Here is a 13,652-nt window from a genome sequence, read left to right on the forward strand (position 1 = left end):
AAGATTCAATTTTACAGTATATATTTTACAGTATACAAGATATAATTGAAAATTCTACTGTATACAAGATTTAATTTTGACAGTATACAAGATTCAATTGAAAATTCTACTGTATACAAGATTCAATTTTACAATTCTGCTGATTCAATTTTACAGTATACAAGATTCAATTGTAAATTTTACAGTGTAGAAGATTCAAGTTTACAGTATATAAGATTCAATTTTACTGTATACAAGATTCAACCCAGTGCGAACGCTAATAATTAACTCTAACTGTCAATAACCGCTAATAACTAAATCTAACTGTCAATAACTTCCTATAACTGTAATTTCCGAAAGTACAGTTTGAAAGTACATTTATTTTGTCATGTTGTGCAAGTTGCAATCTTTTTCTAACTATCATAGGACCACTTCAAATAGTTGCTGGATGTTTTGTGATTAACTAATATATTTTATGTGATATATTGTATAATTATACAGTATGTAGAAGTAATTTTACAGTATTCGTGCAAGTCAAAGCTGTAGACAAATGGTGGACAAAAGGCTGTGGACAATTAGACGCTTCCTTTTTTTAATACTAAAACTTAGATGAAGATATTTAATAGCCATGTCTTATTCATATTTTCTAGTTATATAACTTGATGCAATGTGTCTGTACCAAGGGAATTTAAAACCTTTTCAGATTTGAATGCTTCCAAAATCTTGTAATAGGATTTCATGAGGAAAATGGGAGACACAAAATTATTTGTGAAGATGTTTCTTTCAAAATTATTGGTGAAGATGTATATATACGATCACCATTTTTCTTTTTGCTTCAATAATATCCAAATAGGATACCTATATATATTTGAAAAACAGGAATTTCAGTACCACACATGTCACAATTTCTTTTTTACATTTGTATTTAAAATTTAAAAATGGATGAATTTTAAAAGTTTATAATATTTTGCACTACTACAAAAAACATCTTTTCCATCACCCCTTTACCATCGGATGTCTTCCACACAGATGGTATTCGTCACGAGTGGCAACGCTATATTTATGTTGAAATTTTTACCATCTGTTGGCATTTAAAAAACCGATGGCGCTGATGCCCCCCTTTTTGCCATCGGTTAATTTTTAACCAACCATTGGTTTTGATTGAATCTTTCACATAGGTTGGGCTATTAAACATATGATGTAGATGTGGTGATCTTTACCATCCGTGATGTAGATGAGACGTCAGCATTAGTTTGATTAGTACCAACTGCGTTCTTTGTTGAACAGATGGCGATGTTCTCAACTGTATTTCTTGTGATGTATTGCATGTGTCATTAAGTTAATTTGGAGCTATACTCGCCAATTATATATAATGAGATAATTATTTACCAACTCAATAATATCTATTTAAATAATAAGGATTAACGTATAGGCTCTTGAAATTTTTGTGTCATAATTTGTTAACATATAAAAGGTTCATAATTAAAGTACCAAGATTAAAATATCACTAGCTAGCTAAATTAAAAACAATAAATACTCATTGTTATTATAAGCTCATAATCAAGACTAAATTAAGGAGCAAGATTAAAAATACTCATTTTTACCAAGATTAATTAAAGTACCAATTAGTTCATAATCAATAAATACTCATTGTTATCGTTAGTTCATACTTACAATTAAAAACAAGTAGGTTACTATTGATATTGCTATATCCGACCTATTGTTTTGACCAATTTCGGTACCAAAACATGAATCTTGAGCCATTAAATAACATCTATTATAATGATTATGCGTAGAATTGGTACTGCTGTGCTTTCATTCTTATCTTGCAGGAAAATTGGTGAAATCAAGCAAATTACTGAAGTTAAGAGACCTTGATGCGACCCTCATCAGGATTGACGCGAGGCGCATCAACCACTCAGAGCCGCACCAGCAGGTCGCAACACCACTGCATGCGAGGCGCATTCATCACACTCTGATGCGGGTCGCTTCAGTGGTGATGCGGGTCGCATCGTGAGCTTCCAGAGCAGACAGCAAAGGCCCAATAAGGGCCCAGAATTGAAGCAAATGTTTTGAAAAGTCTATAAATAGCCCGCCTCGGTCACCAGAGAGGGAGTTCCGAAATTTGAAGATTCAAAGCCTCAAGAATTGGAGTGTTGATCAAGAAAGAGAGAAAGGAGGGAAGATCCTTGCAAGATTGCTTCAATTGGTTCTATCATGATCCTATCTCTTCTCTCTTCTTTTATGATGTTGTTTGAGTAGATCCTTCTTTGTTTCTAGGGTTGATATAGTCTAAAGCTTTGATTGTGTGTATTTCACTTGAATTTGAGTTGTTCTTGTGATCAATTGATTGTGTATCTTCCTTTTAAAGCTTGATTGAGATTGTGTGATTGCATTTTGTTGACTATTGTTGAATGAATCTTTCATCTCTTCTAATATCTTGATCTAGATCTTTCTTGCAATTTAATCAAGCACTTGAGGTAGATTAGAAATCTGAAAAGATAGATCAATTGAACCGAAAGGTGAGATTTCCATTTATTGAGAGATAGTGGATACCTTTAGCAAACCGATCAATTGACTTAGATTGAATACAAATAAACGAGAGTTGAAAGTTGTAGATCTAAGAAGGTGAAATTGCAATTCCCTACTAGGTTACTGGTGCTAATAAACGAGAGTTGAGGCTCAGGAATCGTGGGTAGGGTCAGTAGAACCTTGCACAATCGAATAACTCAGAAACAGGTGAAATGCTGCATTCACTCGATGGCCATGTGAGTCGCATGGGAGACCATGCGGGTCGCATCACTAGGGTCGAGTGAAGGTCCAGAGAGGCAAAGCTGAGGATGAAATCTGAAACCCTGGAAACATCCTTTTAAACTTGACTGAAACAAACATTTACTTTCTTTTGCAATCTTTTGTTATTGAATTGAGAAATTGAAACGAATTCAAACCAAACCTTTCACACTTCTAGTACTTAACTCGGATTTGTAGAAATTTAGAATCGAATTAAACCGTCCCTGAGGATCGATACCTTATTATGCTATACGGATAGGGTTGTGCACTTGCAACCTTAGACGAGAGTAAATTCAAGGTTTAAACTGGTACAACTTGTTGTACCTGAGACTTTGTAGCATACCTTTGTAAGCGAACAAGTTTTTGGCGCCGTTGCCGGGGACGGCTATCAATTCCTTTCTAGATTTTTGCTTTTCTTAGTTAATCTAGATTTTAATTTGTATCTTTTCTTTTTCTTTACTTCCTTATCACTAAAAACTGGCTTTCATTCCCCCTCCTGCAGGTAAATACAAGTTGACTTACCAACTGAGGAGCAGAGGACCGCTTTTTGACGACACTCCTCCTGACGACACTGTTCCTGCTCAGTTATCAGCTGACGCGACCATCATCGAAGTTGACGCGACCCGAGTCACATCCGACGCGACCCGCATCACTTCTGAAGCGACTCGCGTCACAGAAACAATGTCAGAACATCCGAGCATGGAGGACAGGGATGCAGAAGCCAGAAACAGAGAAAGAGAAGACCTGACCGATCAGTCTGACGACGACATGGATGTCTTCATGCCAAGGACCTTGCGTGAGTTCAACGTACCAAGAGCCGGAGATGTCCGAGGCGCGATCAGACTACCAAGGATTCCCGGTCAACAACCGAACTTCAATCCGGGGGTAGTCAACATGGTGCAACAGAACACCTTCCATGGACTCGACCACGAAGACCCGCACTCCCATCTCCAAACATTCCTCGAGTGCATCACGACCATCAAAACTAACGGCGAGAATGCTGATTACACTAAGCTTGATCTATTTCTTTTCACTCTCAGGGACAAGGCAAAGAAATGGTTAGGATCTTTACCTAGGGAATTATCCAAACTGTTTCTGACCAGATTTTTCCCTCATAAACGAACTGCCAAGGTAAGACATGACCTGACCAGCTTTAGTCAAATTTTTGATGAACCCCTGAATGAGGCATGGGAAAGGTTTAGAGAACTGCAGTACTCTTGTCCACACCATGGTATACCGGACTGGCTCTTGATCCAAACGTTTTATGACGGCTTGAACGAGAGCACTCGTGCTTACGTCGACGCTGTTGCGGGAGGCGCGCTGATGTCAAGGGAGCCTTTAGAGGCTATGAACTTGATAGACAGCATGGCGCAGAACCAGCAGTGGTCCGGCCGTGACAACTCGCGACGAAGAGGAGGCCAAGGTGGTAGCCAAGGAGGTGGCAAGTACGAGGTGGATCACATCACGGCTCTCACCGCCAAGATGGACGCCATGCAGAGAGCGATGGACAAGCTGAGCGTGAAGGCAGTCGAACAGCAGCCGCAAGCATGTGTCATGTGCGGTGATGAGAGACACGCTTACGAGCAATGTCCATTGGTGCAGGCTGATGAGGAGATCGAGCAGGTCAACTCCATCAACAACGAACCTTCCTTCTTCCCAAAACCTCCCTTCAACCGATCCTATTCCAAGGATCCAATGGAACAACAAAATTGGAATAGGAATCAAAACAATCCTGCACCATTCCACAATCCTCCCAGACCACCCTTCAACAACCCTTCATCTAGCAACAACTGGAACAATTCTTCTGGAGGGAGCAACAACAGAAACTTCTACCAAAACGCTTCATTCCCCAATCAGAACAGCCGAGCATCTCAAGCTGGTCCTTCCAAACCTTATGTGCCTCCCTATGCGACCAACTTCACACACGAGCAAGGAAAAATGAACCAAATTATGTGGGAACAAATGCAGTCCATGTCGACTCAAATAGCCACTCAGAACAAATTGCTTGAGCAGTTGAGTCACATAGTCGCCTCGAGCCAACCCCAACCTGGGAAGCTACCTGCACAACCAGAACCAAACCCCAGAGGAGAGGCGAAGGCAATTACTTTGCGAAGTGGAACCCAGTACAAGGAACCAGTCAACCCTGCAGAGCAAACTTCATCTGATGCGACCCGCATCCCAGTCGTGCGACCCGCATCCAGCTCTGAAGACCCTCATGTTCATGAAGGAGCTAGTCGACCCGCAATGCCAAGTGAAGAGACTTTGGATGCGACCCGCATCCCAGACGCGCGACCCGCATCAGACAAGCCTGAGGCTCAGAACAAAGGAAAAGCCGAGAAGCCACCTCCGTACAGACCACCTGTACCCTTCCCTCGAAGATTGGCTGAGACCAAATTGAATGCACAGTTCGCTAACTTCGTTGAGGTTATCAAAGGATTGTACATCACAATTCCATTCACCGAAGCCCTAACCCAGATGCCCACTTACGCCAAGTTTTTGAAGGATATTCTATCCAACAAACGAAGCTTGGGGGGGCCGAAACGGTGAAACTGAGGGAGCAGTGCAGTGCCATTTTGAACAGCGAGCTTCCTCCCAAACTGGATGACCCAGGTAAGTTCTCTATTCCTTGCATTATAGGGAAAGCGACAATCAAGAGAGCTCTTTGTGATTTAGGAGCGAGTGTGAGCCTCATGCCTCGCACGATCTTTGAGAAATTGGGAGTGGGGGAGCTTAAACCAACTCGGATGTCACTTCAGCTGGCTGACTCCTCAGTAAGACTTCCACTTGGCATAATTGAAGATGTGCCAGTTCAGGTCGGCAAGTACTACGTGCCTGTTGACTTTGTAGTCATGGAAATGGAAGATGATAAGGAAGTCCCGATCATTCTTGGACGACCTTTCCTTCGAACCGCAGGTGCAATCATTGACGTGTTCCAAGGAACGCTGACCTTGAACTTTGGAGGAGAGAGGGTGCGATTCCAGATTGACCGAGCAATGAAGTACCCGTCCACCGCCGAGTCCTGTTTCCGCATCGATGCGACCGAAGAATGTCTAACGGACTTGGCAGAAGGATACTTCATTGAACAAATTCAGGAGGGAATGCAAGCACACGCTGATTTCTTGTCTGAGATACAAGTTGAAACTGCTCGATTGGGAGAGATGTTTGAAGCAGATGTGAAAACAGCTGAACTGAAAGAAGCAGGATGCGACCCGCAAGGACCTCAACGCGAGCCGCAGGGAGATGATGCGACCCGCATCAACACGCAGACAGAAGAAAAGGTCCCTGAGCTTAAGCCTCTTCCAGCCAATCTCAGATATGAATTCTTAGGCTCAGATCGATCCTTTCCAGTCATTGTGAACGCAGAGTTGAACCCTGATCAGACCTCCAAACTCTTGGAGAAACTGAAGCTTCACAAAGGGGCAATCGGGTATTCCATCAATGATCTGAAGGGAATCAGTCCATCCATTTGCTCGCACAGAATTTTCCTCGAAGACGATCACAAACCCTCAATTGAACACCAGAGACGGCTCAACCCAAACCTTCGAGAGGTGGTGAAGAAAGAGATTTTCAAGCTTCTCGACGCAGGTATCATTTACCCAATTTCCGACAGCCAATGGGTGAGTCCTGTCCATGTGGTGCCGAAGAAAGGTGGTACAACAGTGGTGAGGAACGAGAAGAACGAGTTAATCCAAACACGTGTGGTGAACGGTTATCGCATGTGTATTGATTACAGAAAACTCAATGCTGCCACCCGCAAGGATCACTTTCCTTTGCCATTTGTTGATCAACTCTTGGAAAGGCTTGCAAATCATTCATATTTTTGTTATCTGGACGGATACTCCGGGTTCTTCCAGATACCCATTCACCCACAGGACCAAGAAAAGACCACTTTCACTTGTCCCTATGGTACGTACGCGTACCGTAGGATGCCTTTCGGTCTGTGCAATGCGCCTGCAACCTTCCAGAGAGCAATGATGGCCATCTTTTCTGATTTCATTGAGCATGAGGTGGAGATTTTCATGGACGACTTCTCCGTGTACGGTTCAAGTTTTGAGTCTTGTTTGACGAACCTTTGCAAGATTCTCCAGAGATGCGAGGAGGTCCATTTGATTTTAAACTGGGAGAAATGCCACTTCATGGTCCAAACTGGAGTTGTTCTGGGACATGTAGTGACCTCCAGGGGAATCGAGGTGGATAAGGCGAAGATAGAGGTGATCGAGAAACTGGAGATTCCAACAAATGTCAAGGGCATACGGAGCTTTCTCGGGCATGCAGGATTCTACCGTCGCTTCATCAAGGACTTTTCCAAAATCGCGAAACCTTTGACCAATCAACTCGTTAAGGATTCTGACTTTGTTTTCACGGACGATTGTGTCAAGTCTTTCAGCAGATTGAAAGAAGCCCTTATCTCAGCGCCCATTTTGCAACCTCCTGATTGGTCTCTCCCCTTTGAGATCATGTGTGACGCTAGTGACTACGCCGTCGGAGCAGTTCTGGGGCAGAGGAAAGACAAGAAGCCGTGTGCGATTTACTATGCCAGCAAAGTGCTAGACCCAGCTCAGATGAATTACACGACCACCGAGAAAGAACTCCTGGCGATTGTCTTCGCTCTCGACAAGTTTCGGTCGTATTTGGTGGGATCCAAAATCATCGTCTACACAAATCATGCCGCACTCAGGTATTTGTTGAGCAAACAGGATGCTAAACCGCGCTTGATCAGGTGGATTCTTCTTCTGCAGGAATTTGATCTTGAAATCAGGGATAAGAAGGGCATCGAAAACACGGTGGCAGACCATCTCTCTAGACTTCGTTTGGATGGAGGAAGCTCTGCTCATCTACCAATCAGCGATTCTTTCCCTGACGAACAACTTTTGTCCATCTCTGCACTGAACACCATCAATGCGACCAGCATCCAGGGTCATGCGACCCGCTTCACTCCTCATGCGACCCGCACAAGCCTTCAATCAAACCCTTGGTATGCAGACATTGCCAACTTCTTAGCTTCTGAGATCACCCCTGCCACCATGACGTACCAGCAACGAAAGAAGCTCAAATCAGATTCAAGGCACTACTTTTGGGATGAGCCTTTTCTTTTTAAGGTAGGAATTGATGGTATACTCAGGCGTTGCGTACCAAATGAAGAGACGCGTTCTATCCTTGAGCACTGCCACTCGTCAGCATACGGAGGTCATGCTTCATTCTCCAAGACAGCTGCCAAGGTCCTGCAATCTGGTTTCTATTGGCCTACTCTTTTCAGAGACGCGCGGACCTTAGTTGCAGCTTGTGACAAGTGCCAAAGGACAGGGAACATTTCCAAACGCAACGAGATGCCTCTCAATTCCATCCTAGAGGTAGAGCTCTTCGACGTATGGGGGATTGATTTCATGGGACCGTTTCCACCATCTCACGGTTATGAGTACATTTTGGTTGCGGTGGATTACGTGTCCAAGTGGGTCGAAGCAATTCCATGTCGATATGCTGACTCAAATGCAGTGAAACGCATGTTCACCGACATCATTTTTCCACGCTTTGGAGTCCCACGCGCTGTGATCAGTGATGGTGGCAAGCATTTCGTCAACCGCCAATTCGACAAACTCCTGAGTCGACACGGGGTGACACACAAGGTCACCACTTCCTATCACCCCCAGTCCAACGGTCAAGCTGAAATCTCCAACAGGGAAATCAAGTCTATCCTGGAGAAGACCGTAGCGAGGACACGGAAGGATTGGTCTCTGAAACTGAGTGATGCACTGTGGGCGTACAGAACTGCCTTCAAAACACCGATTGGGATGAGCCCTTTCAAGTTGGTGTACGGCAAGTCATGTCATCTTCCTGTGGAAATTGAACACAAAGCGTTCTGGGCTACAAGGGCCATCAACATGGACATGCTGGAAGCTGGAGAGAAGCGCATTCTTGACTTACACGAGTTGGACGAGATACGCTTACACTCCTACGAGAATGCAAGGATCTACAAGGAAAAGACGAAGCTTCTCCATGACAAGCATATCATGCCTCGCGAATTCCAAGAAGGTGATCTTGTCCTTCTTTTTAATTCTCGTTTGCGACTCTTTCCAGGGAAATTGAAGTCTAGATGGTCCGGTCCGTTTGAGGTTAAAAAGGTGTACCAATTTGGTGCAGTTGAGATTGGAAATGATGCGTGTGGAACCTTCAAGGTCAATGGACAACGTCTCAAGCACTACATTGCGAGTCACCCTCGTCCGGGACGATTGGTTCATGATCTCTCCGATCCTATCTCAACCGAAACCTAGCGGACGACGGTCAGGCTCGAGACCTAAAACAAGCGCTCTTGGGAGGCAGCCCAAACATTCTTTTTACTTTTTGCATAACCTTCATTCCTTTTGTATGTTTGTTTCTAGTTATCCTGCATTTAGATAATTTAAGTTTTAGTGTTTCCTGCGACTCGACTCACTCTGATGCGACCCGCATGAGTCATGATGCGACCCGCATCGCAACACCGACAGCATTAATGAGACCAGTAGCCCAAGCGACCCGACTCCTCCCTCTTAACCCTCCCCCTCTTCTTTCTTCCTTCACCGTACCTACAGAGAGCAAGAGAGCGAAAGAGAGAGAGACCGAGCGAAAGGGAGAGAGATACCGTGAGAGAGAGAAAGAAACCGAGAGAGAGATCGAGAGAGACAGAGTGATAGAGAGAGATTGACCAAAAGGGAGAGACAGAGAGAGCGCGAGGGAAGCACAGCCGAGAGAGAAGGAGACGAAGGGGCGGTTGCCCTTCCGCCATTGCTGCGCCCCGAGCTTCTCCAGTGCGACCCGCTTCCAGGTAGACGCGACCCGCTTCAACCCCAACGCGACCCGCTTCAACCCTAACGCGACCCGCATCATGGATGATCCAGAACAAGCAATGTGCAGAGAGCTCCGATCCAAGCGCAACCACGAGCGCCATCAAGCAGAGCTCCGCCGTCAGAGAGACCTTCGTCTCCAACAGGGGATACCAGACCCCACTCCTTCTCCTTCTGAGTCTTCGGAGTCGGTTGACTGGTCTCAGCAAGGCTCGGGTTCGTCTGGTAATACGGGTAACCCTTCTCCCTCTTCTTCTCCTCATTCTTCCTATCACCCTTCTCCCTCTTCTCATTATGCAGCAGGGACACCTGTTGACTATGTCTCCGAGGATTCTGATGCCATCTCTGCTCAGACCACTCCTCGTGCTGAGCACTACCCTGACCCTCCCTTCTCTTTCACGGGTCGGGGTATGTTTGAGCGGTTCGAGCTCTTGCAGCAGCGCAAGTTCGCGAACACGCGCCGTCCCGATTTTGACGCACTCCGCGCTTTCGGAGTTTCTGACGATTTCTGCCGCCTTACTGAGCGAGTAGGGTTCCTGCCGGCATTCTGGGAGATTGAGCGACCATGCTTCGACGAGCTTACACTTGAGTTCCTCTCCTTGCTCAAGCTCAGGTATGATAACTCTGACCAGCCCTACATCAAATTTTAGATGCGTAGTGAGGTTCGGCGCGTGCGTGTCTCCAGGCTCCGCGAGTGGTTCGGGTTTGCCCCAAACCCCACCACTGACTCTCTCGACTTTCGCGTGGGCTTTGACAAGGATCATTTCTGGCGCCTGATTACTGGTATGCAGACAGCCACAAGCAACCAGTACAGAGGTCTCGCCATCCCACACCCTGTTCTTCGCTGCATTCAGCGTGCCCTATCCAACACCATCTTCGCACGAGGCGAGACGGTGGCTAGGGCCAATGAGGAGGATCTCCAGTTGCTGGACCACATGCTACGACGCGATGTGGAGTTAGAGCGGCCCGATCTGATGCTCTTCATGGTTCGACACTGGGTCGATATCCAGCAGAACAAGAAGGTAGGAGGTTCCATCCACATTGGAGCCTACGTCACTCTCATCGCTGACAGGTTAGGTGTCTCGACCGCGGGTTTTACCCAGTCTAGAGGTCGGATTGACATGGATGCCGTAGCCTACCAGTCAGCGACCTTTATCAAGATCGTGCGCGGGCCAGCCGGTCACAGTGACCATTACTTTTGGCGCCTGCAGCATGGTGCTCAGTTTCAGCTGCCTCTTCGAGCACCGATCTCTTTTGAGGATGAGAGTACCTGGCTTTTCACTGGACCTCAGCCTGAGAGAGTCCCATCTCCACCTCCTCATACCTCATTCCATACATCATCTCCACTCGAGCGAGCTTCTTCTCCTATTGCTCCATTTCATCCTTCTTCTCCTAATATCTCATTTCATCCTTCTTCATCCCCTATAGCTCCATTTCCTTCTTCTTATCCCTCCGAGGATGTTGTCATGACTGATGTCCCCAGCTCGTCTCACCATCCCCCCACCTCTACTCCTACAGCTGTCCCCTCTCACCAGGCTCACGCCTCTACTTCTACAGCTGTTCCATCTCACCCATCTGACCCTACCATCGGAGACCTGTATCGCATTATCATGGACATGCAGGCTACTCAGATCTCTATCCGTACCACTCAGCAGGAGATCCAGTCCACTCTGATTGACCAGGGTGACACTCTTAGCAGCATCCAGATGGATTTATCAGCTCATGATACACGACTCGAGAGGCTTGAGATTCACATGGAGGACTGGCGTTTTTATGAGGACCATGGATATTGGCCAGATCATCCTCCTCCTCACCACTGATCAGGTTCGCTTTCTTTACTCCCCTCTTTACTTTATCTTTCAGTCTTGAAGCATTGAGGACAATGCTCAGACTAAGCTTGGGGGGGTACACTACACCTTTATCTTTTTCATTTTTAGACCATGTTTACCCTTTTAGATCATGTTTACTTTTCTTGCATGACTTGTTTGATTCGGAAATTTTGTGAACTATTGTGGTAATAACTAGTCTGATCTTGAATTGCTTATGTCTAACCCCATGGTTGACCACTTAACCGACTTGAATGAGATAGTTTTGTGAAATTGAAAAGATGAGATCTTAAATTTTATCGAGAAACGTTTGAAATCTGAATTATGCCTTTTAAAACAAGAAAACGGGATTTAAAAAAAAAATAAAGAAAGATTGGGATACTCATTGGTATGAATGAATACCAGTGTTTGTGTGTATTCATGGTATATGCAAAAAAAAAAAAGAAAAAAAAAAAAGAAAAGAAAAGAAAAGATGGAGAATATAAGAGTACTGGCAATAAGTCCTTCGGGGCGCCTTTGAGCTCGTCTCCCAATTTAAACATAAAAAAAAAGAGTACTGGCACAATCCATTCGGATGCCTTTGAGCTCGATGGAAATAATATACTTTTGCATATATCAACACACTTCGTCCGCAACTTTCTGACTCTAGCTTGCTCCAAGCTTGGGGGAACTTGATCCGTACACCACAAACTAGGGTATAACTTCAGTTTAAGAATGAATATTGATAAATCTGAGTTCTAAGTCTTTCTAATTAACAAAACATCTTGGAAAAAGAAGTTAAGTGGACGATTTGTGGAGTGAATCAAAGTAGTTCGAGGAAAGCCTAACTTGTTATCAAAATGACTCACGAAATTCCTGATAATAACAACTTATGTCGATTCTTGCATTTAGAACCAATCTGGTACCAAAGAATGCTCCTTGCTTGAGGACAAGCAAAAGGTCAGCTTGGGGGAATTTGATATTGCTATATCCGACCTATTGTTTTGACCAATTTCGGTACCAAAACATGAATCTTGAGCCATTAAATAACATCTATTATAATGATTATGCGTAGAATTGGTACTGCTGTGCTTTCATTCTTATCTTGCAGGAAAATTGGTGAAATCAAGCAAATTACTGAAGTTAAGAGACCTTGATGCGACCCTCATCAGGATTGACGCGAGGCGCATCAACCACTCAGAGCCGCACCAGCAGGTCGCAGCACCACTGCATGCGAGGCGCATTCATCACACTCTGATGCGGGTCGCTTCAGTGGTGATGCGGGTCGCATCGCGAGCTTCCAGAGCAGACAACAAAGGCCCAATAAGGGCCCAGAATTGAAGCAAATGTTTTGAAAAGTCTATAAATAGCCCGCCTCGGTCACCAGAGAGGGAGTTCTGAAATTTGAAGATTCAAAGCCTCAAGAATTGGAGTGTTGATCAAGAAAGAGAGAAAGGAGGGAAGATCCTTGCAAGATTGCTTCAATTGGTTCTATCATGATCCTATCTCTTCTCTCTTCTTTTATGATGTTGTTTGAGTAGATCCTTCTTTGTTTCTAGGGTTGATGTAGTCTAAAGCTTTGATTGTGTGTATTTCACTTGAATTTGAGTTGTTCTTGTGATCAATTGATTGTGTATCTTCCTTTTAAAGCTTGATTGAGATTGTGTGATTGCATTTTGTTGACTATTGTTGAATGAATCTTTCATCTCTTCTAATATCTTGATCTAGATCTTTCTTGCAATTTAATCAAGCACTTGAGGTAGATTAGAAATCTGAAAAGATAGATCAATTGAACCGAAAGGTGAGATTTCCATTTATTGAGAGATAGTGGATACCTTTAGCAAACCGATCAATTGACTTAGATTGAATACAAATAAACGAGAGTTGAAAGTTGTAGATCTAAGAAGGTGAAATTGCAATTCCCTACTAGGTTACTGGTGCTAATAAACGAGAGTTGAGGCTCAGGAATCGTGGGTAGGGTTAGTAGAACCTTGCACAATCGAATAACTCAGAAACAGGTGAAATGCTGCATTCACTCGATGGCCATGCGAGTCGCATGGGAGACCATGCGGGTCGCATCATTAGGGTCGCATCAGAGATGATGCGAGTCGAGTGAAGGTCCAGAGAGGCAAAGCTGAGGATGAAATCTGAAACCCTGGAAACATCCTTTTAAACTTGACTGAAACAAACATTTACTTTCTTTTGCAATCTTTTGTTATTGAATTGAGAAATTGAAACGAATTCAAACCAAACCTTTCAC

The sequence above is a fragment of the Carex rostrata genome, chromosome 2 (assembly GCF_964058835.1).
Source record: "Carex rostrata chromosome 2, lpCarRost1.2, whole genome shotgun sequence".
Taxonomy (NCBI): Eukaryota; Viridiplantae; Streptophyta; class Magnoliopsida; order Poales; family Cyperaceae; genus Carex; species Carex rostrata.